General features: G+C 38.3%; 44 non-coding genes across 44 annotated transcripts; all 44 read right to left on the reverse strand.

Moving 5' to 3' along the window:
- Positions 1-418: 418 nt before the first annotated feature.
- Trnap-ugg (transfer RNA proline (anticodon UGG)) lies at positions 419-490 on the reverse strand. The gene has a single exon. It is a non-coding gene; the product is annotated as a tRNA-Pro (tRNA).
- Positions 491-823: 333 nt separating this feature from the next.
- Positions 824-895, reverse strand: Trnap-agg (transfer RNA proline (anticodon AGG)). Its single transcript has one exon. It is a non-coding gene; the product is annotated as a tRNA-Pro (tRNA).
- Positions 896-1,228: 333 nt separating this feature from the next.
- On the reverse strand, positions 1,229-1,301 carry Trnav-cac (transfer RNA valine (anticodon CAC)). The gene has a single exon. It is a non-coding gene; the product is annotated as a tRNA-Val (tRNA).
- Positions 1,302-1,831: 530 nt separating this feature from the next.
- Trnap-ugg (transfer RNA proline (anticodon UGG)) lies at positions 1,832-1,903 on the reverse strand. The gene has a single exon. It is a non-coding gene; the product is annotated as a tRNA-Pro (tRNA).
- Positions 1,904-2,236: 333 nt separating this feature from the next.
- On the reverse strand, positions 2,237-2,308 carry Trnap-agg (transfer RNA proline (anticodon AGG)). The gene has a single exon. It is a non-coding gene; the product is annotated as a tRNA-Pro (tRNA).
- A 333-nt stretch (positions 2,309-2,641) lies between these two features.
- On the reverse strand, positions 2,642-2,714 carry Trnav-cac (transfer RNA valine (anticodon CAC)). Its single transcript has one exon. It is a non-coding gene; the product is annotated as a tRNA-Val (tRNA).
- Positions 2,715-3,244: 530 nt separating this feature from the next.
- Trnap-ugg (transfer RNA proline (anticodon UGG)) lies at positions 3,245-3,316 on the reverse strand. The gene has a single exon. It is a non-coding gene; the product is annotated as a tRNA-Pro (tRNA).
- Positions 3,317-3,649: 333 nt separating this feature from the next.
- On the reverse strand, positions 3,650-3,721 carry Trnap-agg (transfer RNA proline (anticodon AGG)). The gene has a single exon. It is a non-coding gene; the product is annotated as a tRNA-Pro (tRNA).
- Positions 3,722-4,054: 333 nt separating this feature from the next.
- On the reverse strand, positions 4,055-4,127 carry Trnav-cac (transfer RNA valine (anticodon CAC)). Its single transcript has one exon. It is a non-coding gene; the product is annotated as a tRNA-Val (tRNA).
- Positions 4,128-4,657: 530 nt separating this feature from the next.
- Positions 4,658-4,729, reverse strand: Trnap-ugg (transfer RNA proline (anticodon UGG)). Its single transcript has one exon. It is a non-coding gene; the product is annotated as a tRNA-Pro (tRNA).
- Positions 4,730-5,062: 333 nt separating this feature from the next.
- Positions 5,063-5,134, reverse strand: Trnap-agg (transfer RNA proline (anticodon AGG)). The gene has a single exon. It is a non-coding gene; the product is annotated as a tRNA-Pro (tRNA).
- Positions 5,135-5,467: 333 nt separating this feature from the next.
- On the reverse strand, positions 5,468-5,540 carry Trnav-cac (transfer RNA valine (anticodon CAC)). Its single transcript has one exon. It is a non-coding gene; the product is annotated as a tRNA-Val (tRNA).
- A 530-nt stretch (positions 5,541-6,070) lies between these two features.
- Trnap-ugg (transfer RNA proline (anticodon UGG)) lies at positions 6,071-6,142 on the reverse strand. The gene has a single exon. It is a non-coding gene; the product is annotated as a tRNA-Pro (tRNA).
- Positions 6,143-6,475: 333 nt separating this feature from the next.
- On the reverse strand, positions 6,476-6,547 carry Trnap-agg (transfer RNA proline (anticodon AGG)). Its single transcript has one exon. It is a non-coding gene; the product is annotated as a tRNA-Pro (tRNA).
- A 333-nt stretch (positions 6,548-6,880) lies between these two features.
- Positions 6,881-6,953, reverse strand: Trnav-cac (transfer RNA valine (anticodon CAC)). The gene has a single exon. It is a non-coding gene; the product is annotated as a tRNA-Val (tRNA).
- Positions 6,954-7,483: 530 nt separating this feature from the next.
- On the reverse strand, positions 7,484-7,555 carry Trnap-ugg (transfer RNA proline (anticodon UGG)). Its single transcript has one exon. It is a non-coding gene; the product is annotated as a tRNA-Pro (tRNA).
- A 333-nt stretch (positions 7,556-7,888) lies between these two features.
- Positions 7,889-7,960, reverse strand: Trnap-agg (transfer RNA proline (anticodon AGG)). The gene has a single exon. It is a non-coding gene; the product is annotated as a tRNA-Pro (tRNA).
- A 333-nt stretch (positions 7,961-8,293) lies between these two features.
- Positions 8,294-8,366, reverse strand: Trnav-cac (transfer RNA valine (anticodon CAC)). The gene has a single exon. It is a non-coding gene; the product is annotated as a tRNA-Val (tRNA).
- A 530-nt stretch (positions 8,367-8,896) lies between these two features.
- Trnap-ugg (transfer RNA proline (anticodon UGG)) lies at positions 8,897-8,968 on the reverse strand. The gene has a single exon. It is a non-coding gene; the product is annotated as a tRNA-Pro (tRNA).
- Positions 8,969-9,301: 333 nt separating this feature from the next.
- Trnap-agg (transfer RNA proline (anticodon AGG)) lies at positions 9,302-9,373 on the reverse strand. Its single transcript has one exon. It is a non-coding gene; the product is annotated as a tRNA-Pro (tRNA).
- A 333-nt stretch (positions 9,374-9,706) lies between these two features.
- Positions 9,707-9,779, reverse strand: Trnav-cac (transfer RNA valine (anticodon CAC)). Its single transcript has one exon. It is a non-coding gene; the product is annotated as a tRNA-Val (tRNA).
- Positions 9,780-10,309: 530 nt separating this feature from the next.
- On the reverse strand, positions 10,310-10,381 carry Trnap-ugg (transfer RNA proline (anticodon UGG)). Its single transcript has one exon. It is a non-coding gene; the product is annotated as a tRNA-Pro (tRNA).
- A 333-nt stretch (positions 10,382-10,714) lies between these two features.
- On the reverse strand, positions 10,715-10,786 carry Trnap-agg (transfer RNA proline (anticodon AGG)). Its single transcript has one exon. It is a non-coding gene; the product is annotated as a tRNA-Pro (tRNA).
- A 333-nt stretch (positions 10,787-11,119) lies between these two features.
- Positions 11,120-11,192, reverse strand: Trnav-cac (transfer RNA valine (anticodon CAC)). Its single transcript has one exon. It is a non-coding gene; the product is annotated as a tRNA-Val (tRNA).
- A 530-nt stretch (positions 11,193-11,722) lies between these two features.
- On the reverse strand, positions 11,723-11,794 carry Trnap-ugg (transfer RNA proline (anticodon UGG)). The gene has a single exon. It is a non-coding gene; the product is annotated as a tRNA-Pro (tRNA).
- A 333-nt stretch (positions 11,795-12,127) lies between these two features.
- Positions 12,128-12,199, reverse strand: Trnap-agg (transfer RNA proline (anticodon AGG)). Its single transcript has one exon. It is a non-coding gene; the product is annotated as a tRNA-Pro (tRNA).
- Positions 12,200-12,532: 333 nt separating this feature from the next.
- Positions 12,533-12,605, reverse strand: Trnav-cac (transfer RNA valine (anticodon CAC)). Its single transcript has one exon. It is a non-coding gene; the product is annotated as a tRNA-Val (tRNA).
- Positions 12,606-13,135: 530 nt separating this feature from the next.
- Positions 13,136-13,207, reverse strand: Trnap-ugg (transfer RNA proline (anticodon UGG)). Its single transcript has one exon. It is a non-coding gene; the product is annotated as a tRNA-Pro (tRNA).
- Positions 13,208-13,540: 333 nt separating this feature from the next.
- Trnap-agg (transfer RNA proline (anticodon AGG)) lies at positions 13,541-13,612 on the reverse strand. The gene has a single exon. It is a non-coding gene; the product is annotated as a tRNA-Pro (tRNA).
- Positions 13,613-15,471: 1,859 nt separating this feature from the next.
- Trnav-cac (transfer RNA valine (anticodon CAC)) lies at positions 15,472-15,544 on the reverse strand. The gene has a single exon. It is a non-coding gene; the product is annotated as a tRNA-Val (tRNA).
- Positions 15,545-16,074: 530 nt separating this feature from the next.
- On the reverse strand, positions 16,075-16,146 carry Trnap-ugg (transfer RNA proline (anticodon UGG)). The gene has a single exon. It is a non-coding gene; the product is annotated as a tRNA-Pro (tRNA).
- A 333-nt stretch (positions 16,147-16,479) lies between these two features.
- Positions 16,480-16,551, reverse strand: Trnap-agg (transfer RNA proline (anticodon AGG)). The gene has a single exon. It is a non-coding gene; the product is annotated as a tRNA-Pro (tRNA).
- Positions 16,552-22,012: 5,461 nt separating this feature from the next.
- On the reverse strand, positions 22,013-22,085 carry Trnav-cac (transfer RNA valine (anticodon CAC)). Its single transcript has one exon. It is a non-coding gene; the product is annotated as a tRNA-Val (tRNA).
- A 530-nt stretch (positions 22,086-22,615) lies between these two features.
- Trnap-ugg (transfer RNA proline (anticodon UGG)) lies at positions 22,616-22,687 on the reverse strand. The gene has a single exon. It is a non-coding gene; the product is annotated as a tRNA-Pro (tRNA).
- Positions 22,688-23,020: 333 nt separating this feature from the next.
- Positions 23,021-23,092, reverse strand: Trnap-agg (transfer RNA proline (anticodon AGG)). Its single transcript has one exon. It is a non-coding gene; the product is annotated as a tRNA-Pro (tRNA).
- A 333-nt stretch (positions 23,093-23,425) lies between these two features.
- Positions 23,426-23,498, reverse strand: Trnav-cac (transfer RNA valine (anticodon CAC)). The gene has a single exon. It is a non-coding gene; the product is annotated as a tRNA-Val (tRNA).
- Positions 23,499-24,028: 530 nt separating this feature from the next.
- On the reverse strand, positions 24,029-24,100 carry Trnap-ugg (transfer RNA proline (anticodon UGG)). The gene has a single exon. It is a non-coding gene; the product is annotated as a tRNA-Pro (tRNA).
- Positions 24,101-24,433: 333 nt separating this feature from the next.
- On the reverse strand, positions 24,434-24,505 carry Trnap-agg (transfer RNA proline (anticodon AGG)). The gene has a single exon. It is a non-coding gene; the product is annotated as a tRNA-Pro (tRNA).
- Positions 24,506-24,838: 333 nt separating this feature from the next.
- Positions 24,839-24,911, reverse strand: Trnav-cac (transfer RNA valine (anticodon CAC)). The gene has a single exon. It is a non-coding gene; the product is annotated as a tRNA-Val (tRNA).
- A 530-nt stretch (positions 24,912-25,441) lies between these two features.
- Trnap-ugg (transfer RNA proline (anticodon UGG)) lies at positions 25,442-25,513 on the reverse strand. The gene has a single exon. It is a non-coding gene; the product is annotated as a tRNA-Pro (tRNA).
- A 333-nt stretch (positions 25,514-25,846) lies between these two features.
- Trnap-agg (transfer RNA proline (anticodon AGG)) lies at positions 25,847-25,918 on the reverse strand. Its single transcript has one exon. It is a non-coding gene; the product is annotated as a tRNA-Pro (tRNA).
- Positions 25,919-26,251: 333 nt separating this feature from the next.
- Positions 26,252-26,324, reverse strand: Trnav-cac (transfer RNA valine (anticodon CAC)). The gene has a single exon. It is a non-coding gene; the product is annotated as a tRNA-Val (tRNA).
- A 530-nt stretch (positions 26,325-26,854) lies between these two features.
- On the reverse strand, positions 26,855-26,926 carry Trnap-ugg (transfer RNA proline (anticodon UGG)). The gene has a single exon. It is a non-coding gene; the product is annotated as a tRNA-Pro (tRNA).
- A 334-nt stretch (positions 26,927-27,260) lies between these two features.
- Trnap-agg (transfer RNA proline (anticodon AGG)) lies at positions 27,261-27,332 on the reverse strand. Its single transcript has one exon. It is a non-coding gene; the product is annotated as a tRNA-Pro (tRNA).
- Between the last annotated feature and the right edge of the window lie 8 nt (positions 27,333-27,340).

Consider the following 27,340-nt stretch of genomic DNA (forward strand, 5'->3'; position numbering starts at 1 on the left):
TATATATTCGAGCATCACGTGGTGTCACGTATTCTACCTCGCACGCGGGTCTAATTTTAGATTCAAAATGATTCCCAAATTATATTTAGATCTAAAACAAATCAAATAAAGTTTTGAGAATTTTGATATTTTTGTATACTATCTCCAAGATTAAAATCATTCTCAATCAGTCATGTTTAAAGGAGTTTACCTACCAATTTCTGATATATTTGAAATTCAAAAGGTCAAAATCATCGGAATACAAATGTATGTACCAGAATATCAACTCCTCTTTCTCTCCGTTTGACCACTATTCCTCATCAGTGACGGGACAACATGCTGAGCAATTTCTGAGCCAGACTGCTTTGAATGTCAATGGCAGATACAAAAGTATAATTTCATTGAATCCAAACGCCTATAAACCGTTCCAAAAATTAACGGGCTCGTCCGGGATTCGAACCCGGGACCTCTCGCACCCAAAGCGAGAATCATACCCCTAGACCAACGAGCCGCTTGATAGTTGGAGTTACATTTTCCGTATTTAACTATAGAATAAAATTATTCTCCATACGTGGCAAAGGAGTTTACCTGCCAAGATACATATTCGAAATTCTAAGTTGACTAGAAATTCATCTTACATTGGTCGAGATCAAACAATAAAAAAACAACAAAAATTCAAACGATAGCTGTTGTATTGGTGCATGTATTTTTCTCCTACTGAATTCTGTTTTATGCATTCTTATTGACGTTCGAATTAGCGGTGTATTTTCTTTGAATATCCCATCGACTGGTATTGAAAACAGTTTTGAGATTCGCCACGCATTGACAATATGAGGCAAAAATTGGGCTCGTCCGGGATTCGAACCCGGGACCTCTCGCACCCTAAGCGAGAATCATACCCCTAGACCAACGAGCCTGTATAGCTGACTTATGTTTAAATAATAGTTATAAAATTCAGAAATGACATCGCTTGTTGCTATTTTCGTGTTGCCTTGGGTTACTATACGTTTGGCCTCTCTTGCTTTGTTACCTTTGAAATCAGGACGGTAAGTTATTAAAAGTCACCTGCTATAAAGAACTTTGTCTAAGGTTCTTAGCGTAGACGATTTCAAAGATTTTTATAAGAAGTGATATGTTCAATTTAACATGAACGACATGCGTCGGCTGCAAAAGAACACCGAATGAGTAATATCTCTAGGCACTATAATAAGCACAGTTCACGATGATCCGGATTACCCAAAAATTAATATGTTTCCGCTGGGGCTCGAACCCAGGACCTTCCGCGTGTGAAGCGGACGTGATTACCACTACACTACGGAAACAGTTGAAGTAAGTGCGAAGTTTTCCATATTTCAAGCAACGTCCGATTAAAAACTGGTGCAATCAAGATGAATAACACCCGTTCCCGCATGAAACAGGTGCGTTTTCGTGTTAATTTCCACAATTCTCTTGGCATGGGATGGGGTTCACCTTTCTTCTGCACAATCAATTGAAAAGCAGATATTCCTAGCTCTGCCGTCTATATATATGCGTATTCTTCTTATACGCCAGCTAAATCCGATACCGACATTTCCTTCATTGCACAACTTGATGGTGATTATCAAGGTAAGTTGCTTTGCAGCGTGCACATACCAAAATATAACATTCTTCGAAAAAAGTCAAAATCATCGGAATACAAATGTATGTACCAGAATATCAACTCCTCTTTCTCTCCGTTTGACCACTATTCCTCATCAGTGACGGGACAACATGCTGAGCAATTTCTGAGCCAGACTGCTTTGAATGTCAATGGCAGATACAAAAGTATAATTTCATTGAATCCAAACGCCTATAAACCGTTCCAAAAATTAACGGGCTCGTCCGGGATTCGAACCCGGGACCTCTCGCACCCAAAGCGAGAATCATACCCCTAGACCAACGAGCCGCTTGATAGTTGGAGTTACATTTTCCGTATTTAACTATAGAATAAAATTATTCTCCATACGTGGCAAAGGAGTTTACCTGCCAAGATACATATTCGAAATTCTAAGTTGACTAGAAATTCATCTTACATTGGTCGAGATCAAACAATAAAAAAACAACAAAAATTCAAACGATAGCTGTTGTATTGGTGCATGTATTTTTCTCCTACTGAATTCTGTTTTATGCATTCTTATTGACGTTCGAATTAGCGGTGTATTTTCTTTGAATATCCCATCGACTGGTATTGAAAACAGTTTTGAGATTCGCCACGCATTGACAATATGAGGCAAAAATTGGGCTCGTCCGGGATTCGAACCCGGGACCTCTCGCACCCTAAGCGAGAATCATACCCCTAGACCAACGAGCCTGTATAGCTGACTTATGTTTAAATAATAGTTATAAAATTCAGAAATGACATCGCTTGTTGCTATTTTCGTGTTGCCTTGGGTTACTATACGTTTGGCCTCTCTTGCTTTGTTACCTTTGAAATCAGGACGGTAAGTTATTAAAAGTCACCTGCTATAAAGAACTTTGTCTAAGGTTCTTAGCGTAGACGATTTCAAAGATTTTTATAAGAAGTGATATGTTCAATTTAACATGAACGACATGCGTCGGCTGCAAAAGAACACCGAATGAGTAATATCTCTAGGCACTATAATAAGCACAGTTCACGATGATCCGGATTACCCAAAAATTAATATGTTTCCGCTGGGGCTCGAACCCAGGACCTTCCGCGTGTGAAGCGGACGTGATTACCACTACACTACGGAAACAGTTGAAGTAAGTGCGAAGTTTTCCATATTTCAAGCAACGTCCGATTAAAAACTGGTGCAATCAAGATGAATAACACCCGTTCCCGCATGAAACAGGTGCGTTTTCGTGTTAATTTCCACAATTCTCTTGGCATGGGATGGGGTTCACCTTTCTTCTGCACAATCAATTGAAAAGCAGATATTCCTAGCTCTGCCGTCTATATATATGCGTATTCTTCTTATACGCCAGCTAAATCCGATACCGACATTTCTTTCATTGCACAACTTGATGGTGATTATCAAGGTAAGTTGCTTTGCAGCGTGCACATACCAAAATATAACATTCTTCGAAAAAAGTCAAAATCATCGGAATACAAATGTATGTACCAGAATATCAACTCCTCTTTCTCTCCGTTTGACCACTATTCCTCATCAGTGACGGGACAACATGCTGAGCAATTTCTGAGCCAGACTGCTTTGAATGTCAATGGCAGATACAAAAGTATAATTTCATTGAATCCAAACGCCTATAAACCGTTCCAAAAATTAACGGGCTCGTCCGGGATTCGAACCCGGGACCTCTCGCACCCAAAGCGAGAATCATACCCCTAGACCAACGAGCCGCTTGATAGTTGGAGTTACATTTTCCGTATTTAACTATAGAATAAAATTATTCTCCATACGTGGCAAAGGAGTTTACCTGCCAAGATACATATTCGAAATTCTAAGTTGACTAGAAATTCATCTTACATTGGTCGAGATCAAACAATAAAAAAACAACAAAAATTCAAACGATAGCTGTTGTATTGGTGCATGTATTTTTCTCCTACTGAATTCTGTTTTATGCATTCTTATTGACGTTCGAATTAGCGGTGTATTTTCTTTGAATATCCCATCGACTGGTATTGAAAACAGTTTTGAGATTCGCCACGCATTGACAATATGAGGCAAAAATTGGGCTCGTCCGGGATTCGAACCCGGGACCTCTCGCACCCTAAGCGAGAATCATACCCCTAGACCAACGAGCCTGTATAGCTGACTTATGTTTAAATAATAGTTATAAAATTCAGAAATGACATCGCTTGTTGCTATTTTCGTGTTGCCTTGGGTTACTATACGTTTGGCCTCTCTTGCTTTGTTACCTTTGAAATCAGGACGGTAAGTTATTAAAAGTCACCTGCTATAAAGAACTTTGTCTAAGGTTCTTAGCGTAGACGATTTCAAAGATTTTTATAAGAAGTGATATGTTCAATTTAACATGAACGACATGCGTCGGCTGCAAAAGAACACCGAATGAGTAATATCTCTAGGCACTATAATAAGCACAGTTCACGATGATCCGGATTACCCAAAAATTAATATGTTTCCGCTGGGGCTCGAACCCAGGACCTTCCGCGTGTGAAGCGGACGTGATTACCACTACACTACGGAAACAGTTGAAGTAAGTGCGAAGTTTTCCATATTTCAAGCAACGTCCGATTAAAAACTGGTGCAATCAAGATGAATAACACCCGTTCCCACATGAAACAGGTGCGTTTTCGTGTTAATTTCCACAATTCTCTTGGCATGGGATGGGGTTCACCTTTCTTCTGCACAATCAATTGAAAAGCAGATATTCCTAGCTCTGCCGTCTATATATATGCGTATTCTTCTTATACGCCAGCTAAATCCGATACCGACATTTCCTTCATTGCACAACTTGATGGTGATTATCAAGGTAAGTTGCTTTGCAGCGTGCACATACCAAAATATAACATTCTTCGAAAAAAGTCAAAATCATCGGAATACAAATGTATGTACCAGAATATCAACTCCTCTTTCTCTCCGTTTGACCACTATTCCTCATCAGTGACGGGACAACATGCTGAGCAATTTCTGAGCCAGACTGCTTTGAATGTCAATGGCAGATACAAAAGTATAATTTCATTGAATCCAAACGCCTATAAACCGTTCCAAAAATTAACGGGCTCGTCCGGGATTCGAACCCGGGACCTCTCGCACCCAAAGCGAGAATCATACCCCTAGACCAACGAGCCGCTTGATAGTTGGAGTTACATTTTCCGTATTTAACTATAGAATAAAATTATTCTCCATACGTGGCAAAGGAGTTTACCTGCCAAGATACATATTCGAAATTCTAAGTTGACTAGAAATTCATCTTACATTGGTCGAGATCAAACAATAAAAAAACAACAAAAATTCAAACGATAGCTGTTGTATTGGTGCATGTATTTTTCTCCTACTGAATTCTGTTTTATGCATTCTTATTGACGTTCGAATTAGCGGTGTATTTTCTTTGAATATCCCATCGACTGGTATTGAAAACAGTTTTGAGATTCGCCACGCATTGACAATATGAGGCAAAAATTGGGCTCGTCCGGGATTCGAACCCGGGACCTCTCGCACCCTAAGCGAGAATCATACCCCTAGACCAACGAGCCTGTATAGCTGACTTATGTTTAAATAATAGTTATAAAATTCAGAAATGACATCGCTTGTTGCTATTTTCGTGTTGCCTTGGGTTACTATACGTTTGGCCTCTCTTGCTTTGTTACCTTTGAAATCAGGACGGTAAGTTATTAAAAGTCACCTGCTATAAAGAACTTTGTCTAAGGTTCTTAGCGTAGACGATTTCAAAGATTTTTATAAGAAGTGATATGTTCAATTTAACATGAACGACATGCGTCGGCTGCAAAAGAACACCGAATGAGTAATATCTCTAGGCACTATAATAAGCACAGTTCACGATGATCCGGATTACCCAAAAATTAATATGTTTCCGCTGGGGCTCGAACCCAGGACCTTCCGCGTGTGAAGCGGACGTGATTACCACTACACTACGGAAACAGTTGAAGTAAGTGCGAAGTTTTCCATATTTCAAGCAACGTCCGATTAAAAACTGGTGCAATCAAGATGAATAACACCCGTTCCCGCATGAAACAGGTGCGTTTTCGTGTTAATTTCCACAATTCTCTTGGCATGGGATGGGGTTCACCTTTCTTCTGCACAATCAATTGAAAAGCAGATATTCCTAGCTCTGCCGTCTATATATATGCGTATTCTTCTTATACGCCAGCTAAATCCGATACCGACATTTCCTTCATTGCACAACTTGATGGTGATTATCAAGGTAAGTTGCTTTGCAGCGTGCACATACCAAAATATAACATTCTTCGAAAAAAGTCAAAATCATCGGAATACAAATGTATGTACCAGAATATCAACTCCTCTTTCTCTCCGTTTGACCACTATTCCTCATCAGTGACGGGACAACATGCTGAGCAATTTCTGAGCCAGACTGCTTTGAATGTCAATGGCAGATACAAAAGTATAATTTCATTGAATCCAAACGCCTATAAACCGTTCCAAAAATTAACGGGCTCGTCCGGGATTCGAACCCGGGACCTCTCGCACCCAAAGCGAGAATCATACCCCTAGACCAACGAGCCGCTTGATAGTTGGAGTTACATTTTCCGTATTTAACTATAGAATAAAATTATTCTCCATACGTGGCAAAGGAGTTTACCTGCCAAGATACATATTCGAAATTCTAAGTTGACTAGAAATTCATCTTACATTGGTCGAGATCAAACAATAAAAAAACAACAAAAATTCAAACGATAGCTGTTGTATTGGTGCATGTATTTTTCTCCTACTGAATTCTGTTTTATGCATTCTTATTGACGTTCGAATTAGCGGTGTATTTTCTTTGAATATCCCATCGACTGGTATTGAAAACAGTTTTGAGATTCGCCACGCATTGACAATATGAGGCAAAAATTGGGCTCGTCCGGGATTCGAACCCGGGACCTCTCGCACCCTAAGCGAGAATCATACCCCTAGACCAACGAGCCTGTATAGCTGACTTATGTTTAAATAATAGTTATAAAATTCAGAAATGACATCGCTTGTTGCTATTTTCGTGTTGCCTTGGGTTACTATACGTTTGGCCTCTCTTGCTTTGTTACCTTTGAAATCAGGACGGTAAGTTATTAAAAGTCACCTGCTATAAAGAACTTTGTCTAAGGTTCTTAGCGTAGACGATTTCAAAGATTTTTATAAGAAGTGATATGTTCAATTTAACATGAACGACATGCGTCGGCTGCAAAAGAACACCGAATGAGTAATATCTCTAGGCACTATAATAAGCACAGTTCACGATGATCCGGATTACCCAAAAATTAATATGTTTCCGCTGGGGCTCGAACCCAGGACCTTCCGCGTGTGAAGCGGACGTGATTACCACTACACTACGGAAACAGTTGAAGTAAGTGCGAAGTTTTCCATATTTCAAGCAACGTCCGATTAAAAACTGGTGCAATCAAGATGAATAACACCCGTTCCCGCATGAAACAGGTGCGTTTTCGTGTTAATTTCCACAATTCTCTTGGCATGGGATGGGGTTCACCTTTCTTCTGCACAATCAATTGAAAAGCAGATATTCCTAGCTCTGCCGTCTATATATATGCGTATTCTTCTTATACGCCAGCTAAATCCGATACCGACATTTCCTTCATTGCACAACTTGATGGTGATTATCAAGGTAAGTTGCTTTGCAGCGTGCACATACCAAAATATAACATTCTTCGAAAAAAGTCAAAATCATCGGAATACAAATGTATGTACCAGAATATCAACTCCTCTTTCTCTCCGTTTGACCACTATTCCTCATCAGTGACGGGACAACATGCTGAGCAATTTCTGAGCCAGACTGCTTTGAATGTCAATGGCAGATACAAAAGTATAATTTCATTGAATCCAAACGCCTATAAACCGTTCCAAAAATTAACGGGCTCGTCCGGGATTCGAACCCGGGACCTCTCGCACCCAAAGCGAGAATCATACCCCTAGACCAACGAGCCGCTTGATAGTTGGAGTTACATTTTCCGTATTTAACTATAGAATAAAATTATTCTCCATACGTGGCAAAGGAGTTTACCTGCCAAGATACATATTCGAAATTCTAAGTTGACTAGAAATTCATCTTACATTGGTCGAGATCAAACAATAAAAAAACAACAAAAATTCAAACGATAGCTGTTGTATTGGTGCATGTATTTTTCTCCTACTGAATTCTGTTTTATGCATTCTTATTGACGTTCGAATTAGCGGTGTATTTTCTTTGAATATCCCATCGACTGGTATTGAAAACAGTTTTGAGATTCGCCACGCATTGACAATATGAGGCAAAAATTGGGCTCGTCCGGGATTCGAACCCGGGACCTCTCGCACCCTAAGCGAGAATCATACCCCTAGACCAACGAGCCTGTATAGCTGACTTATGTTTAAATAATAGTTATAAAATTCAGAAATGACATCGCTTGTTGCTATTTTCGTGTTGCCTTGGGTTACTATACGTTTGGCCTCTCTTGCTTTGTTACCTTTGAAATCAGGACGGTAAGTTATTAAAAGTCACCTGCTATAAAGAACTTTGTCTAAGGTTCTTAGCGTAGACGATTTCAAAGATTTTTATAAGAAGTGATATGTTCAATTTAACATGAACGACATGCGTCGGCTGCAAAAGAACACCGAATGAGTAATATCTCTAGGCACTATAATAAGCACAGTTCACGATGATCCGGATTACCCAAAAATTAATATGTTTCCGCTGGGGCTCGAACCCAGGACCTTCCGCGTGTGAAGCGGACGTGATTACCACTACACTACGGAAACAGTTGAAGTAAGTGCGAAGTTTTCCATATTTCAAGCAACGTCCGATTAAAAACTGGTGCAATCAAGATGAATAACACCCGTTCCCACATGAAACAGGTGCGTTTTCGTGTTAATTTCCACAATTCTCTTGGCATGGGATGGGGTTCACCTTTCTTCTGCACAATCAATTGAAAAGCAGATATTCCTAGCTCTGCCGTCTATATATATGCGTATTCTTCTTATACGCCAGCTAAATCCGATACCGACATTTCCTTCATTGCACAACTTGATGGTGATTATCAAGGTAAGTTGCTTTGCAGCGTGCACATACCAAAATATAACATTCTTCGAAAAAAGTCAAAATCATCGGAATACAAATGTATGTACCAGAATATCAACTCCTCTTTCTCTCCGTTTGACCACTATTCCTCATCAGTGACGGGACAACATGCTGAGCAATTTCTGAGCCAGACTGCTTTGAATGTCAATGGCAGATACAAAAGTATAATTTCATTGAATCCAAACGCCTATAAACCGTTCCAAAAATTAACGGGCTCGTCCGGGATTCGAACCCGGGACCTCTCGCACCCAAAGCGAGAATCATACCCCTAGACCAACGAGCCGCTTGATAGTTGGAGTTACATTTTCCGTATTTAACTATAGAATAAAATTATTCTCCATACGTGGCAAAGGAGTTTACCTGCCAAGATACATATTCGAAATTCTAAGTTGACTAGAAATTCATCTTACATTGGTCGAGATCAAACAATAAAAAAACAACAAAAATTCAAACGATAGCTGTTGTATTGGTGCATGTATTTTTCTCCTACTGAATTCTGTTTTATGCATTCTTATTGACGTTCGAATTAGCGGTGTATTTTCTTTGAATATCCCATCGACTGGTATTGAAAACAGTTTTGAGATTCGCCACGCATTGACAATATGAGGCAAAAATTGGGCTCGTCCGGGATTCGAACCCGGGACCTCTCGCACCCTAAGCGAGAATCATACCCCTAGACCAACGAGCCTGTATAGCTGACTTATGTTTAAATAATAGTTATAAAATTCAGAAATGACATCGCTTGTTGCTATTTTCGTGTTGCCTTGGGTTACTATACGTTTGGCCTCTCTTGCTTTGTTACCTTTGAAATCAGGACGGTAAGTTATTAAAAGTCACCTGCTATAAAGAACTTTGTCTAAGGTTCTTAGCGTAGACGATTTCAAAGATTTTTATAAGAAGTGATATGTTCAATTTAACATGAACGACATGCGTCGGCTGCAAAAGAACACCGAATGAGTAATATCTCTAGGCACTATAATAAGCACAGTTCACGATGATCCGGATTACCCAAAAATTAATATGTTTCCGCTGGGGCTCGAACCCAGGACCTTCCGCGTGTGAAGCGGACGTGATTACCACTACACTACGGAAACAGTTGAAGTAAGTGCGAAGTTTTCCATATTTCAAGCAACGTCCGATTAAAAACTGGTGCAATCAAGATGAATAACACCCGTTCCCACATGAAACAGGTGCGTTTTCGTGTTAATTTCCACAATTCTCTTGGCATGGGATGGGGTTCACCTTTCTTCTGCACAATCAATTGAAAAGCAGATATTCCTAGCTCTGCCGTCTATATATATGCGTATTCTTCTTATACGCCAGCTAAATCCGATACCGACATTTCCTTCATTGCACAACTTGATGGTGATTATCAAGGTAAGTTGCTTTGCAGCGTGCACATACCAAAATATAACATTCTTCGAAAAAAGTCAAAATCATCGGAATACAAATGTATGTACCAGAATATCAACTCCTCTTTCTCTCCGTTTGACCACTATTCCTCATCAGTGACGGGACAACATGCTGAGCAATTTCTGAGCCAGACTGCTTTGAATGTCAATGGCAGATACAAAAGTATAATTTCATTGAATCCAAACGCCTATAAACCGTTCCAAAAATTAACGGGCTCGTCCGGGATTCGAACCCGGGACCTCTCGCACCCAAAGCGAGAATCATACCCCTAGACCAACGAGCCGCTTGATAGTTGGAGTTACATTTTCCGTATTTAACTATAGAATAAAATTATTCTCCATACGTGGCAAAGGAGTTTACCTGCCAAGATACATATTCGAAATTCTAAGTTGACTAGAAATTCATCTTACATTGGTCGAGATCAAACAATAAAAAAACAACAAAAATTCAAACGATAGCTGTTGTATTGGTGCATGTATTTTTCTCCTACTGAATTCTGTTTTATGCATTCTTATTGACGTTCGAATTAGCGGTGTATTTTCTTTGAATATCCCATCGACTGGTATTGAAAACAGTTTTGAGATTCGCCACGCATTGACAATATGAGGCAAAAATTGGGCTCGTCCGGGATTCGAACCCGGGACCTCTCGCACCCTAAGCGAGAATCATACCCCTAGACCAACGAGCCTGTATAGCTGACTTATGTTTAAATAATAGTTATAAAATTCAGAAATGACATCGCTTGTTGCTATTTTCGTGTTGCCTTGGGTTACTATACGTTTGGCCTCTCTTGCTTTGTTACCTTTGAAATCAGGACGGTAAGTTATTAAAAGTCACCTGCTATAAAGAACTTTGTCTAAGGTTCTTAGCGTAGACGATTTCAAAGATTTTTATAAGAAGTGATATGTTCAATTTAACATGAACGACATGCGTCGGCTGCAAAAGAACACCGAATGAGTAATATCTCTAGGCACTATAATAAGCACAGTTCACGATGATCCGGATTACCCAAAAATTAATATGTTTCCGCTGGGGCTCGAACCCAGGACCTTCCGCGTGTGAAGCGGACGTGATTACCACTACACTACGGAAACAGTTGAAGTAAGTGCGAAGTTTTCCATATTTCAAGCAACGTCCGATTAAAAACTGGTGCAATCAAGATGAATAACACCCGTTCCCACATGAAACAGGTGCGTTTTCGTGTTAATTTCCACAATTCTCTTGGCATGGGATGGGGTTCACCTTTCTTCTGCACAATCAATTGAAAAGCAGATATTCCTAGCTCTGCCGTCTATATATATGCGTATTCTTCTTATACGCCAGCTAAATCCGATACCGACATTTCCTTCATTGCACAACTTGATGGTGATTATCAAGGTAAGTTGCTTTGCAGCGTGCACATACCAAAATATAACATTCTTCGAAAAAAGTCAAAATCATCGGAATACAAATGTATGTACCAGAATATCAACTCCTCTTTCTCTCCGTTTGACCACTATTCCTCATCAGTGACGGGACAACATGCTGAGCAATTTCTGAGCCAGACTGCTTTGAATGTCAATGGCAGATACAAAAGTATAATTTCATTGAATCCAAACGCCTATAAACCGTTCCAAAAATTAACGGGCTCGTCCGGGATTCGAACCCGGGACCTCTCGCACCCAAAGCGAGAATCATACCCCTAGACCAACGAGCCGCTTGATAGTTGGAGTTACATTTTCCGTATTTAACTATAGAATAAAATTATTCTCCATACGTGGCAAAGGAGTTTACCTGCCAAGATACATATTCGAAATTCTAAGTTGACTAGAAATTCATCTTACATTGGTCGAGATCAAACAATAAAAAAACAACAAAAATTCAAACGATAGCTGTTGTATTGGTGCATGTATTTTTCTCCTACTGAATTCTGTTTTATGCATTCTTATTGACGTTCGAATTAGCGGTGTATTTTCTTTGAATATCCCATCGACTGGTATTGAAAACAGTTTTGAGATTCGCCACGCATTGACAATATGAGGCAAAAATTGGGCTCGTCCGGGATTCGAACCCGGGACCTCTCGCACCCTAAGCGAGAATCATACCCCTAGACCAACGAGCCTGTATAGCTGACTTATGTTTAAATAATAGTTATAAAATTCAGAAATGACATCGCTTGTTGCTATTTTCGTGTTGCCTTGGGTTACTATACGTTTGGCCTCTCTTGCTTTGTTACCTTTGAAATCAGGACGGTAAGTTATTAAAAGTCACCTGCTATAAAGAACTTTGTCTAAGGTTCTTAGCGTAGACGATTTCAAAGATTTTTATAAGAAGTGATATGTTCAATTTAACATGAACGACATGCGTCGGCTGCAAAAGAACACCGAATGAGTAATATCTCTAGGCACTATAATAAGCACAGTTCACGATGATCCGGATTACCCAAAAATTAATATGTTTCCGCTGGGGCTCGAACCCAGGACCTTCCGCGTGTGAAGCGGACGTGATTACCACTACACTACGGAAACAGTTGAAGTAAGTGCGAAGTTTTCCATATTTCAAGCAACGTCCGATTAAAAACTGGTGCAATCAAGATGAATAACACCCGTTCCCGCATGAAACAGGTGCGTTTTCGTGTTAATTTCCACAATTCTCTTGGCATGGGATGGGGTTCACCTTTCTTCTGCACAATCAATTGAAAAGCAGATATTCCTAGCTCTGCCGTCTATATATATGCGTATTCTTCTTATACGCCAGCTAAATCCGATACCGACATTTCCTTCATTGCACAACTTGATGGTGATTATCAAGGTAAGTTGCTTTGCAGCGTGCACATACCAAAATATAACATTCTTCGAAAAAAGTCAAAATCATCGGAATACAAATGTATGTACCAGAATATCAACTCCTCTTTCTCTCCGTTTGACCACTATTCCTCATCAGTGACGGGACAACATGCTGAGCAATTTCTGAGCCAGACTGCTTTGAATGTCAATGGCAGATACAAAAGTATAATTTCATTGAATCCAAACGCCTATAAACCGTTCCAAAAATTAACGGGCTCGTCCGGGATTCGAACCCGGGACCTCTCGCACCCAAAGCGAGAATCATACCCCTAGACCAACGAGCCGCTTGATAGTTGGAGTTACATTTTCCGTATTTAACTATAGAATAAAATTATTCTCCATACGTGGCAAAGGAGTTTACCTGCCAAGATACATATTCGAAATTCTAAGTTGACTAGAAATTCATCTTACATTGGTCGAGATCAAACAATAAAAAAACAACAAAAATTCAAACGATAGCTGTTGTATTGGTGCATGTATTTTTCTCCTACTGAATTCTGTTTTATGCATTCTTATTGACGTTCGAATTAGCGGTGTATTTTCTTTGAATATCCCATCGACTGGTATTGAAAACAGTTTTGAGATTCGCCACGCATTGACAATATGAGGCAAAAATTGGGCTCGTCCGGGATTCGAACCCGGGACCTCTCGCACCCTAAGCGAGAATCATACCCCTAGACCAACGAGCCTGTATAGCTGACTTATGTTTAAATAATAGTTATAAAATTCAGAAATGACATCGCTTGCAGTGGCGTAGCTAGGTATTCAGTCAACTGTAGGCACCAATCGGCAGGGGGTCTGGGGACCCCCAGTAAGTCAAGGGCAGAGGGTAGGGGTCTGGGGACCGCTCAAGGCCCCCAGTAGGTCCAGGGCAGAGCCCTGGTAGGGGGTTCAGGGGGGCGAAGCCCCCGACGGAAAACGGTTTTCAGTATTTTAGCTGCAAAATTTTATTACAAAAATATCAAATTTACTGGTTATCGTGATAATTATAATATACATGATGAAAAGTTCGACGAATTATGAATAGTTCACCATAACTGGTCTGGTGAATTATATAACGCAGTACAATCGGAAATATGAAAAAAAAATATTTACAATATGCATTGCCCAGCGTAGATCACCGCTGGGAAAAGTATACCTAACAATATATATGTTCCTGATAAGCGTATCCATTTGATTAAGCAGTACACCCTGTTTGGTATTTTCATACTTATTCCGTTCTAATTGATATATAAGTTTAACTTAATTAACAGTACATATTGTGGCAATCATTTATTTAAAAAGAATAGGCACGTAAACACTGATATTACTATAAAATAAAACTATCCTTTTGGCTAGACAAAAACCATCAATCTTTTGATTCTTAAACCCTAGCCACACAAACACATACACACATAATCGATGCCTAATGCAAAAGTTCTGTTCTGTTCATACTATCGTATCAAAATTCAAGAAATTCGTATTTCTTTATGATTTTTTTTTATCCTATACTGAAAAATCCCTACCTGCTTAGATATTTGAACAATTGTGGTCATTACACGCAGATCTGAGTACTCAAAATTACCAGAAGCTAGTTGATTGATTTTTAAACATCCAGTGTCAAAAATTTATGCCGGTTCAGGACAAAAAAAAAACAAATTTACAATAAATACAACAGGGAGCTAGGTCCTGTAATAGGTGTCGTCCAGGACGAAAGTCTGGAAATTTGAAAATGCCATGCATTGAAAAATGAGGAATTATTGGATAGCAGAAATTTTGCCTTTCAGTAGACCAACTACGAACTCCTCAAATAGTGGCATTCTCTCTACTACTAGGCATCGGATTTAATGTCCCCGTTCTAACCAGACGTGACTGCGTATTTATACATCCTGCACAGCCAAATGGACGACCAACATTGACAAGTCGGGTGAAGACAAAGTGGAAAGCTAATTGAAAACTAACAACAACTAATTAAAAACTCATGTGTCTAAGTTGAGGTTTATTCAAGTTTTTGTTGATAGAAGTGAAATGATCTGAACCAAAGCTCTAGTTTACAGTTTCTATATAAAGTAAAATCATAAAAACATTCAATTCAATCCAATATTCCATTCACTAAGAACGAGAGACTAGTGTACATATGACATTCGACAATTAAAGAGTTTTGACAACTTCACAGCCGTTCATTTAAAAATAACGTTGTTTATTATTTTTTTAAACAAAACAAAAATATTTGAAAAAAAATATGTGTAGGCACGTGCCTAAAGTGCCTAACGGCAGCTACGCCCCTGGCTTGTTGCTATTTTCGTGTTGCCTTGGGTTACTATACGTTTGGCCTCTCTTGCTTTGTTACCTTTGAAATCAGGACGGTAAGTTATTAAAAGTCACCTGCTATAAAGAACTTTGTCTAAGGTTCTTAGCGTAGACGATTTCAAAGATTTTTATAAGAAGTGATATGTTCAATTTAACATGAACGACATGCGTCGGCTGCAAAAGAACACCGAATGAGTAATATCTCTAGGCACTATAATAAGCACAGTTCACGATGATCCGGATTACCCAAAAATTAATATGTTTCCGCTGGGGCTCGAACCCAGGACCTTCCGCGTGTGAAGCGGACGTGATTACCACTACACTACGGAAACAGTTGAAGTAAGTGCGAAGTTTTCCATATTTCAAGCAACGTCCGATTAAAAACTGGTGCAATCAAGATGAATAACACCCGTTCCCGCATGAAACAGGTGCGTTTTCGTGTTAATTTCCACAATTCTCTTGGCATGGGATGGGGTTCACCTTTCTTCTGCACAATCAATTGAAAAGCAGATATTCCTAGCTCTGCCGTCTATATATATGCGTATTCTTCTTATACGCCAGCTAAATCCGATACCGACATTTCCTTCATTGCACAACTTGATGGTGATTATCAAGGTAAGTTGCTTTGCAGCGTGCACATACCAAAATATAACATTCTTCGAAAAAAGTCAAAATCATCGGAATACAAATGTATGTACCAGAATATCAACTCCTCTTTCTCTCCGTTTGACCACTATTCCTCATCAGTGACGGGACAACATGCTGAGCAATTTCTGAGCCAGACTGCTTTGAATGTCAATGGCAGATACAAAAGTATAATTTCATTGAATCCAAACGCCTATAAACCGTTCCAAAAATTAACGGGCTCGTCCGGGATTCGAACCCGGGACCTCTCGCACCCAAAGCGAGAATCATACCCCTAGACCAACGAGCCGCTTGATAGTTGGAGTTACATTTTCCGTATTTAACTATAGAATAAAATTATTCTCCATACGTGGCAAAGGAGTTTACCTGCCAAGATACATATTCGAAATTCTAAGTTGACTAGAAATTCATCTTACATTGGTCGAGATCAAACAATAAAAAAACAACAAAAATTCAAACGATAGCTGTTGTATTGGTGCATGTATTTTTCTCCTACTGAATTCTGTTTTATGCATTCTTATTGACGTTCGAATTAGCGGTGTATTTTCTTTGAATATCCCATCGACTGGTATTGAAAACAGTTTTGAGATTCGCCACGCATTGACAATATGAGGCAAAAATTGGGCTCGTCCGGGATTCGAACCCGGGACCTCTCGCACCCTAAGCGAGAATCATACCCCTAGACCAACGAGCCTGTATAGCTGACTTATGTTTAAATAATAGTTATAAAATTCAGAAATGACATCGCTTGTTGCTATTTTCGTGTTGCCTTGGGTTACTATACGTTTGGCCTCTCTTGCTTTGTTACCTTTGAAATCAGGACGGTAAGTTATTAAAAGTCACCTGCTATAAAGAACTTTGTCTAAGGTTCTTAGTAGTCCAGCCCTGGCCTCAGTGACTTATTTTTTTTTTTTTTTTTTTTTTTGTCACTGAGTCCAGCTCGCCCTCCATTACCTTCAATGGTGCAAGCTCCCGGGTAGATTACCCGGGGACGATAGAGACAATGCCAGAGCGCTCAAGTACGAAAAATGTATCACAAATGGTAAAACTTGATAAAATAAACAAGCTGCATACCTGAAATGCGTGTTCACTATATGGAAACTCATCTTAACAAAAGGAAATCCTTTGCAGTCGGAGCTGTGGACATCTTGTTTACATCAGTAACGCTATATTACGGAACGTGACGTTTCTACGCTATAACGTTAGACGAAACGAATTCAATGTATCGATAAAGATTTTCAACGTTTAAACTCGTAACACGATACCGAATCTCCCGATTTCTAAACTTTTTGGCACACTTGTATTTTGAATCTAGTTACATCAGTATAAGTCATTGTATGCATAAAAACTTTGGTCACCATTTTTGGTCTTGTAATTTTATAGGAAAATCTATTTTTGCGACAAATTCACATATAGCTTTTTATCCATCAACAGAATTTAAAAGGTTGGTTAATCCGAATCCAGTTCCAAATATCCACCACTCATCATAATATATATATGGCTAAAGCTGTAGCCATGTCTGCCAGTCGAGCTCTAAGTTTATTAATTGTTAAATGTAAAGCACATTATGGTTTCTAGCACAGTACCTTTAAAACATTATTTGATACTCTGGTCTGGTCAGTAATAAGCTACGGTGCATCCATTTGGGGCACTCGTTCTTTTTCTTGTATCAACGCTGTCCAGAACAGAGCTATCAGTTTTTTTATAGGTGTTGGCAAGTATACGCCAAATGATGAAATTAACGGGGACATGGGCTAGAACCCTAGTGTAAAACAATGGACATGTGTATTTAGGCATTGGGCAAGATGTAGTGCCATGACCAATGACAGAATAAATTATAAAGTTTTCAAATGGTCACATAAAAATGCTGTAAATAATAAGAAAAACTAGTGTAATAGAGTCATGAAAAAAACTTAAATATTGTAACTTTGATTTATATACTAGTATTGATAGTGTGCTGCATAAAGAAAATTGTTCTACAAATTGAAAATGTTTTATTTAATAAATATATTGCAGAATGGCAAACGAAAATTTTGTAACAGAGTAATGGTAACATGCTTCGTACTTATAAGCGATATAAATCACAATATTGTACAGAGTTATATTTAAAACAAAATATATATCTATTAAATTTAGAAGTGCTTATGCAAAATTTAGATGTGGCATTGCGCCAATTAAAATAGAAACAGGACGTTATGAGAAAAAGCCAATAAACGAAAGATGTTGTTTCATGTGTAAAAACGAAATTGAAGATGAGAAACAGGTAGTTACTTTATGTCCTTTAGATATATGCAGACCTTCGAAATATATTGTATAATGAAGCAGTAAAACATAACGATCAATTTTATAACTTGTCTATTGACGAAAAACTTATTTTTTTACTCAGTAATGAAGGACCTATTAAACTGGTTCCCTGAAAATTATTCTAATTTCAACCCATAAATGTATATGTAAACAATAAACCTGTCAATATAAACAAAACAACGATACCAAGATCGACGCTCGTGACACTTTTTACTTAGTGAAAAACAGATACCCGGAATAAATACACGGTGGAATGAAGTTACGCTAACATATGCACCCTCCATATAAGTAAAACACTCCCCGCAAAAATTCCAGTTTGAAATTGTGCATGTACGACATGTAAGCCGGAATCTGTATTCTGCATGTTATTTTATATCATGTATCATAATGCCAAAACAAGCAACCTGTCATTTCCAAAATAAAACCCGACGATATACGCAGCTTTAGTACAAGCATGCAAGCAGGTATACAATTTAAAAGACTGCCGTCCTAATAGATAAGCCGTATATATGAAACCTATATATATACCCAGTGCAAATTGGACTGCCGAACGGTTAAACAATATGATGGTGCTATTTTATAAGGAATGTGGTGACAATTCATGTATCAGACTAACAGTATCAGTGAATATGCAGTGTAGTGAAATGGTATACTGGTGTTATCAAATGTACCAATGTTAGCAAGCTATCTTGTACGTCAGTTGGTCTTTGGTGGACAATTGTTTCATTGTCAACTATACCACATCTCCTGATTTCATTATGGTTTGATTTTTCTCCAGAAGTTCAATTAGAAGTTTAAGGACTTAAACAAATATGTACTAGGAAACTGAAAAATGTCTATGGTTTTGATGTCGTTAATTGCATAGCCTTTACTATCTTATTGTATATCCCGTATCTACATTTATTCACACAAAGAAACACCAACACTAAAAAAAATCCAGAAACCATATCGGTTCTATAACGGATTTCTTCTGTACAGAACAATGAATTTCAGAGACTGTTTTTACTTGGAATACAGGGAAAGTTATTCAAACAATAACCATGTTTTTTCTCATTCCATCCTGACAAACTAATGTTTGTATGATCATGAGTTTCAACGTCTACTTGTGTTTTGCTTTTTCCTTATTCAATCCGTATTCTTTCAGTCCAATAAATTTCGTTTTTCTATTTTTCCATTGGTGTTTTTTGTGATCATATTCAAACGGATGGGATTAACGATTTTGCATTAATAGGGTTACAATTCCCGGATTTTGATACATCAACCTGAGTTTCTATAAATTAAATTCCTACTTCCAAAACAAAATTTCATAGGGATACGGCGTGCATTATAAATGAGAAGTTTTTGCAAGAATATAAATGAGAAGTTATTGCAAGAATAAAAATAAAGTGTTAAAACTCAGTCCGTAATGCATAAGAAGATATGTTATATATATATATATAGATAAATCTTGCATATGCTTAGGTATCAATAGAATTTTCAAAAATGATATTTTTGAAGGTCAACAATGAGCAGAATATTCCGGGGAAAACGATAAAGCAATCAATGTCTAATAACCGTTACGTTTTGCAACAAATCTGTCGGCACTCTGCATCTAGGGAAATTAACAGTTAAAAATGTCACATAGTTACCAAAACAAAAATATTTTTTATTTTCTAATGATTTCATAATTAAAGAACTTGCTGCATTAACTCGGATGTATGAACGTTTTCTTCGGGTGAAAAAAACCATTCACACCTGTAAAGGAATGTTTTCATAGTAGGCCATATTTTCTAGAACTAAAAAAATAGAATCTATAATATAACTCGAACGATTATTCCGTTTCTTCGTAAATTTTCAGTCAATGACGGGACAATATGAAATCTTTTCATCAACTAATCATTACACTAGCTTTTATTTTTTAACAATTTTTCTATCCGAATGTTAACGGAGATGGTCTGGCCCTGATACGATTTTGGAAACTGGACTTGGAAAATGATTATAATCACCATCCAAAATACTTTATTTTGGTCCATATGTTAATAGCGGGTATGTGTTTCTTTAATTTGAAAGGAAGAAAAATGTATTAAATTGCATTTAATTACAATGTTAAATTGAATACACTAATAAAAGACTTTAAGGGCATACGATACAGTTACAGGGAAGGTAATGACGTTGCTAACGTAAAATGTTTTTTTCGCGACGTCAAACTCTGACATATCGGGAAAAGAGGCATTTTTCGACTGATTTTTATCATTCAAACTGATTTAATTTGAAAACGAGTGCATGGACCCTTATTTTTTAAAACAGCAATTTGTTTCATTTTGCAAGGAGATTATGTGACCCAAATTTTATAAAACTGTAAATAGCGCAATTTTTTTAATTTTGATAAACATGCAGCAAAAAATGACGTTTTTCCCTCTATTCATGAACATTTGATAAATATAGAGTTATTTCGGAATAAAAAATGCATAATTTTTAATGATACTTATAAAATACAGAAATTACCGATTATTTAACAAAAACCATTTTGTGTTTATCTTTTAAAACAAAAAAGTTATGTCTTTCTTTCGAAAAAGAAAAAAAACGGACACAAATCTGAATTTTGAGCAAAGATACAAAATTTCGACCTCATTTTACTCAAAAAGTAGCACATGAAGATATATTTTTTATTACATATTTGATTTAATGAGGTAAAAAATATCCTATATGCAAATTTTCATCAACTTGTAAATACAGGTTCAAAACTGTATCGTATGCCCTTAAGTGAAAAACAATTTCAGACTTATCATTCGTAGCTTAAGAAAAAAAAAAGACTTACCGCGTTAAAGTATTAACAAGAACTTTAAAAAAAATGAGAGAAAATGAAAATCGTCAGTATTAAAGTTGTTCTTCATTTTGTCATAAGTCACATTCAAAAAGGTTGATATATTATATGTTATCGCAGGGAAATGGACAGAGCCGCCTGTTGGCCGTACGGCAACCCCAAATTAAATATTCGGGATTTTTGATGGAATTTCGGGATAAAAAAATTGTTAAAAAAATAAAAGTGTGATGATAAATTAATGAAGAAATTTATTATAATAATTGTCCGGTCATTTACTGAAAGAAACCATGATATGTGGAAAGTTAAAACTGATTAATTTGGTTTGAACTTTCTGTCACTTGCCGGGAACTGAAGAAAAAAAAACACAATCATGCAGTAAACTTCATCTGAACAACAGAAGGTACACATATATAAACATGTTTTAAAGTGTCATAATTTACCAACAGCATTCAGTGCCCTGAGGTCCGCGTTTAAATAGTTTTAGGTGCAAAATAGTTGATTTAACGAGTTAAACGTTGAAAATCTGTATCGATACATTGAATTCGTTTCGTCTAACGTTATAGCGTAGAAACGTCACGTTCCGTAATATAGCGTTACTGATGTAAACAAGATGTCCACAGCTCCAACTGCAAGGGATTTTCTTCTGTTAAGATGAGTTTCCATATAGTGTACTAGCATTTCAGGTATGTAACTTGTTTATTTTATCAAGTTTTACCATTTGTGATACATTTTTCGTACTTGAGCGCTCTGGCATTGTCTCTATCGTCCCCGGGTAATCTACCCGGGAGCTTGCACCATTGAAGGTAATGGAGGGCGAGCTGGACTCAGTGACAACAAAAAAAAAAAAAAAAAAAAAAAATGAGTCACTGAGGCCAGGGCTGGACTAAGGTTCTTAGCGTAGACGATTTCAAAGATTTTTATAAGAAGTGATATGTTCAATTTAACATGAACGACATGCGTCGGCTGCAAAAGAACACCGAATGAGTAATATCTCTAGGCACTATAATAAGCACAGTTCACGATGATCCGGATTACCCAAAAATTAATATGTTTCCGCTGGGGCTCGAACCCAGGACCTTCCGCGTGTGAAGCGGACGTGATTACCACTACACTACGGAAACAGTTGAAGTAAGTGCGAAGTTTTCCATATTTCAAGCAACGTCCGATTAAAAACTGGTGCAATCAAGATGAATAACACCCGTTCCCGCATGAAACAGGTGCGTTTTCGTGTTAATTTCCACAATTCTCTTGGCATGGGATGGGGTTCACCTTTCTTCTGCACAATCAATTGAAAAGCAGATATTCCTAGCTCTGCCGTCTATATATATGCGTATTCTTCTTATACGCCAGCTAAATCCGATACCGACATTTCCTTCATTGCACAACTTGATGGTGATTATCAAGGTAAGTTGCTTTGCAGCGTGCACATACCAAAATATAACATTCTTCGAAAAAAGTCAAAATCATCGGAATACAAATGTATGTACCAGAATATCAACTCCTCTTTCTCTCCGTTTGACCACTATTCCTCATCAGTGACGGGACAACATGCTGAGCAATTTCTGAGCCAGACTGCTTTGAATGTCAATGGCAGATACAAAAGTATAATTTCATTGAATCCAAACGCCTATAAACCGTTCCAAAAATTAACGGGCTCGTCCGGGATTCGAACCCGGGACCTCTCGCACCCAAAGCGAGAATCATACCCCTAGACCAACGAGCCGCTTGATAGTTGGAGTTACATTTTCCGTATTTAACTATAGAATAAAATTATTCTCCATACGTGGCAAAGGAGTTTACCTGCCAAGATACATATTCGAAATTCTAAGTTGACTAGAAATTCATCTTACATTGGTCGAGATCAAACAATAAAAAAACAACAAAAATTCAAACGATAGCTGTTGTATTGGTGCATGTATTTTTCTCCTACTGAATTCTGTTTTATGCATTCTTATTGACGTTCGAATTAGCGGTGTATTTTCTTTGAATATCCCATCGACTGGTATTGAAAACAGTTTTGAGATTCGCCACGCATTGACAATATGAGGCAAAAATTGGGCTCGTCCGGGATTCGAACCCGGGACCTCTCGCACCCTAAGCGAGAATCATACCCCTAGACCAACGAGCCTGTATAGCTGACTTATGTTTAAATAATAGTTATAAAATTCAGAAATGACATCGCTTGTTGCTATTTTCGTGTTGCCTTGGGTTACTATACGTTTGGCCTCTCTTGCTTTGTTACCTTTGAAATCAGGACGGTAAGTTATTAAAAGTCACCTGCTATAAAGAACTTTGTCTAAGGTTCTTAGCGTAGACGATTTCAAAGATTTTTATAAGAAGTGATATGTTCAATTTAACATGAACGACATGCGTCGGCTGCAAAAGAACACCGAATGAGTAATATCTCTAGGCACTATAATAAGCACAGTTCACGATGATCCGGATTACCCAAAAATTAATATGTTTCCGCTGGGGCTCGAACCCAGGACCTTCCGCGTGTGAAGCGGACGTGATTACCACTACACTACGGAAACAGTTGAAGTAAGTGCGAAGTTTTCCATATTTCAAGCAACGTCCGATTAAAAACTGGTGCAATCAAGATGAATAACACCCGTTCCCGCATGAAACAGGTGCGTTTTCGTGTTAATTTCCACAATTCTCTTGGCATGGGATGGGGTTCACCTTTCTTCTGCACAATCAATTGAAAAGCAGATATTCCTAGCTCTGCCGTCTATATATATGCGTATTCTTCTTATACGCCAGCTAAATCCGATACCGACATTTCCTTCATTGCACAACTTGATGGTGATTATCAAGGTAAGTTGCTTTGCAGCGTGCACATACCAAAATATAACATTCTTCGAAAAAAGTCAAAATCATCGGAATACAAATGTATGTACCAGAATATCAACTCCTCTTTCTCTCCGTTTGACCACTATTCCTCATCAGTGACGGGACAACATGCTGAGCAATTTCTGAGCCAGACTGCTTTGAATGTCAATGGCAGATACAAAAGTATAATTTCATTGAATCCAAACGCCTATAAACCGTTCCAAAAATTAACGGGCTCGTCCGGGATTCGAACCCGGGACCTCTCGCACCCAAAGCGAGAATCATACCCCTAGACCAACGAGCCGCTTGATAGTTGGAGTTACATTTTCCGTATTTAACTATAGAATAAAATTATTCTCCATACGTGGCAAAGGAGTTTACCTGCCAAGATACATATTCGAAATTCTAAGTTGACTAGAAATTCATCTTACATTGGTCGAGATCAAACAATAAAAAAACAACAAAAATTCAAACGATAGCTGTTGTATTGGTGCATGTATTTTTCTCCTACTGAATTCTGTTTTATGCATTCTTATTGACGTTCGAATTAGCGGTGTATTTTCTTTGAATATCCCATCGACTGGTATTGAAAACAGTTTTGAGATTCGCCACGCATTGACAATATGAGGCAAAAATTGGGCTCGTCCGGGATTCGAACCCGGGACCTCTCGCACCCTAAGCGAGAATCATACCCCTAGACCAACGAGCCTGTATAGCTGACTTATGTTTAAATAATAGTTATAAAATTCAGAAATGACATCGCTTGTTGCTATTTTCGTGTTGCCTTGGGTTACTATACGTTTGGCCTCTCTTGCTTTGTTACCTTTGAAATCAGGACGGTAAGTTATTAAAAGTCACCTGCTATAAAGAACTTTGTCTAAGGTTCTTAGCGTAGACGATTTCAAAGATTTTTATAAGAAGTGATATGTTCAATTTAACATGAACGACATGCGTCGGCTGCAAAAGAACACCGAATGAGTAATATCTCTAGGCACTATAATAAGCACAGTTCACGATGATCCGGATTACCCAAAAATTAATATGTTTCCGCTGGGGCTCGAACCCAGGACCTTCCGCGTGTGAAGCGGACGTGATTACCACTACACTACGGAAACAGTTGAAGTAAGTGCGAAGTTTTCCATATTTCAAGCAACGTCCGATTAAAAACTGGTGCAATCAAGATGAATAACACCCGTTCCCGCATGAAACAGGTGCGTTTTCGTGTTAATTTCCACAATTCTCTTGGCATGGGATGGGGTTCACCTTTCTTCTGCACAATCAATTGAAAAGCAGATATTCCTAGCTCTGCCGTCTATATATATGCGTATTCTTCTTATACGCCAGCTAAATCCGATACCGACATTTCCTTCATTGCACAACTTGATGGTGATTATCAAGGTAAGTTGCTTTGCAGCGTGCACATACCAAAATATAACATTCTTCGAAAAAAGTCAAAATCATCGGAATACAAATGTATGTACCAGAATATCAACTCCTCTTTCTCTCCGTTTGACCACTATTCCTCATCAGTGACGGGACAACATGCTGAGCAATTTCTGAGCCAGACTGCTTTGAATGTCAATGGCAGATACAAAAGTATAATTTCATTGAATCCAAACGCCTATAAACCGTTCCAAAAATTAACGGGCTCGTCCGGGATTCGAACCCGGGACCTCTCGCACCCAAAGCGAGAATCATACCCCTAGACCAACGAGCCGCTTGATAGTTGGAGTTACATTTTCCGTATTTAACTATAGAATAAAATTATTCTCCATACGTGGCAAAGGAGTTTACCTGCCAAGATACATATTCGAAATTCTAAGTTGACTAGAAATTCATCTTACATTGGTCGAGATTAAACAATAAAAAAACAACAAAAATTCAAACGATAGCTGTTGTATTGGTGCATGTATTTTTCTCCTACTGAATTCTGTTTTATGCATTCTTATTGACGTTCGAATTAGCGGTGTATTTTCTTTGAATATCCCATCGACTGGTATTGAAAACAGTTTTGAGATTCGCCACGCATTGACAATATGAGGCAAAAATTGGGCTCGTCCGGGATTCGAACCCGGGACCTCTCGCACCCTAAGCGAGAATCATACCCCTAGACCAACGAGCCTGTATAGCTGACTTATGTTTAAATAATAGTTATAAAATTCAGAAATGACATCGCTTGTTGCTATTTTCGTGTTGCCTTGGGTTACTATACGTTTGGCCTCTCTTGCTTTGTTACCTTTGAAATCAGGACGGTAAGTTATTAAAAGTCACCTGCTATAAAGAACTTTGTCTAAGGTTCTTAGCGTAGACGATTTCAAAGATTTTTATAAGAAGTGATATGTTCAATTTAACATGAACGACATGCGTCGGCTGCAAAAGAACACCGAATGAGTAATATCTCTAGGCACTATAATAAGCACAGTTCACGATGATCCGGATTACCCAAAAATTAATATGTTTCCGCTGGGGCTCGAACCCAGGACCTTCCGCGTGTGAAGCGGACGTGATTACCACTACACTACGGAAACAGTTGAAGTAAGTGCGAAGTTTTCCATATTTCAAGCAACGTCCGATTAAAAACTGGTGCAATCAAGATGAATAACACCCGTTCCCGCATGAAACAGGTGCGTTTTCGTGTTAATTTCCACAATTCTCTTGGCATGGGATGGGGTTCACCTTTCTTCTGCACAATCAATTGAAAAGCAGATATTCCTAGCTCTGCCGTCTATATATATGCGTATTCTTCTTATACGCCAGCTAAATCCGATACCGACATTTCCTTCATTGCACAACTTGATGGTGATTATCAAGGTAAGTTGCTTTGCAGCGTGCACATACCAAAATATAACATTCTTCGAAAAAAGTCAAAATCATCGGAATACAAATGTATGTACCAGAATATCAACTCCTCTTTCTCTCCGTTTGACCACTATTCCTCATCAGTGACGGGACAACATGCTGAGCAATTTCTGAGCCAGACTGCTTTGAATGTCAATGGCAGATACAAAAGTATAATTTCATTGAATCCAAACGCCTATAAACCGTTCCAAAAATTAACGGGCTCGTCCGGGATTCGAACCCGGGACCTCTCGCACCCAAAGCGAGAATCATACCCCTAGACCAACGAGCCGCTTGATAGTTGGAGTTACATTTTCCGTATTTAACTATAGAATAAAATTATTCTCCATACGTGGCAAAGGAGTTTACCTGCCAAGATACATATTCGAAATTCTAAGTTGACTAGAAATTCATCTTACATTGGTCGAGATCAAACAATAAAAAAAACAACAAAAATTCAAACGATAGCTGTTGTATTGGTGCATGTATTTTTCTCCTACTGAATTCTGTTTTATGCATTCTTATTGACGTTCGAATTAGCGGTGTATTTTCTTTGAATATCCCATCGACTGGTATTGAAAACAGTTTTGAGATTCGCCACGCATTGACAATATGAGGCAAAAATTGGGCTCGTCCGGGATTCGAACCCGGGACCTCTCGCACCCTAAGCGAGAATCATACCCCTAGACCAACGAGCCTGTATAGC

This window comes from Mytilus galloprovincialis, unplaced genomic scaffold, assembly GCF_965363235.1.
Source record: "Mytilus galloprovincialis unplaced genomic scaffold, xbMytGall1.hap1.1 HAP1_SCAFFOLD_126, whole genome shotgun sequence".
Lineage (NCBI taxonomy): Eukaryota > Metazoa > Mollusca > Bivalvia > Mytilida > Mytilidae > Mytilus > Mytilus galloprovincialis.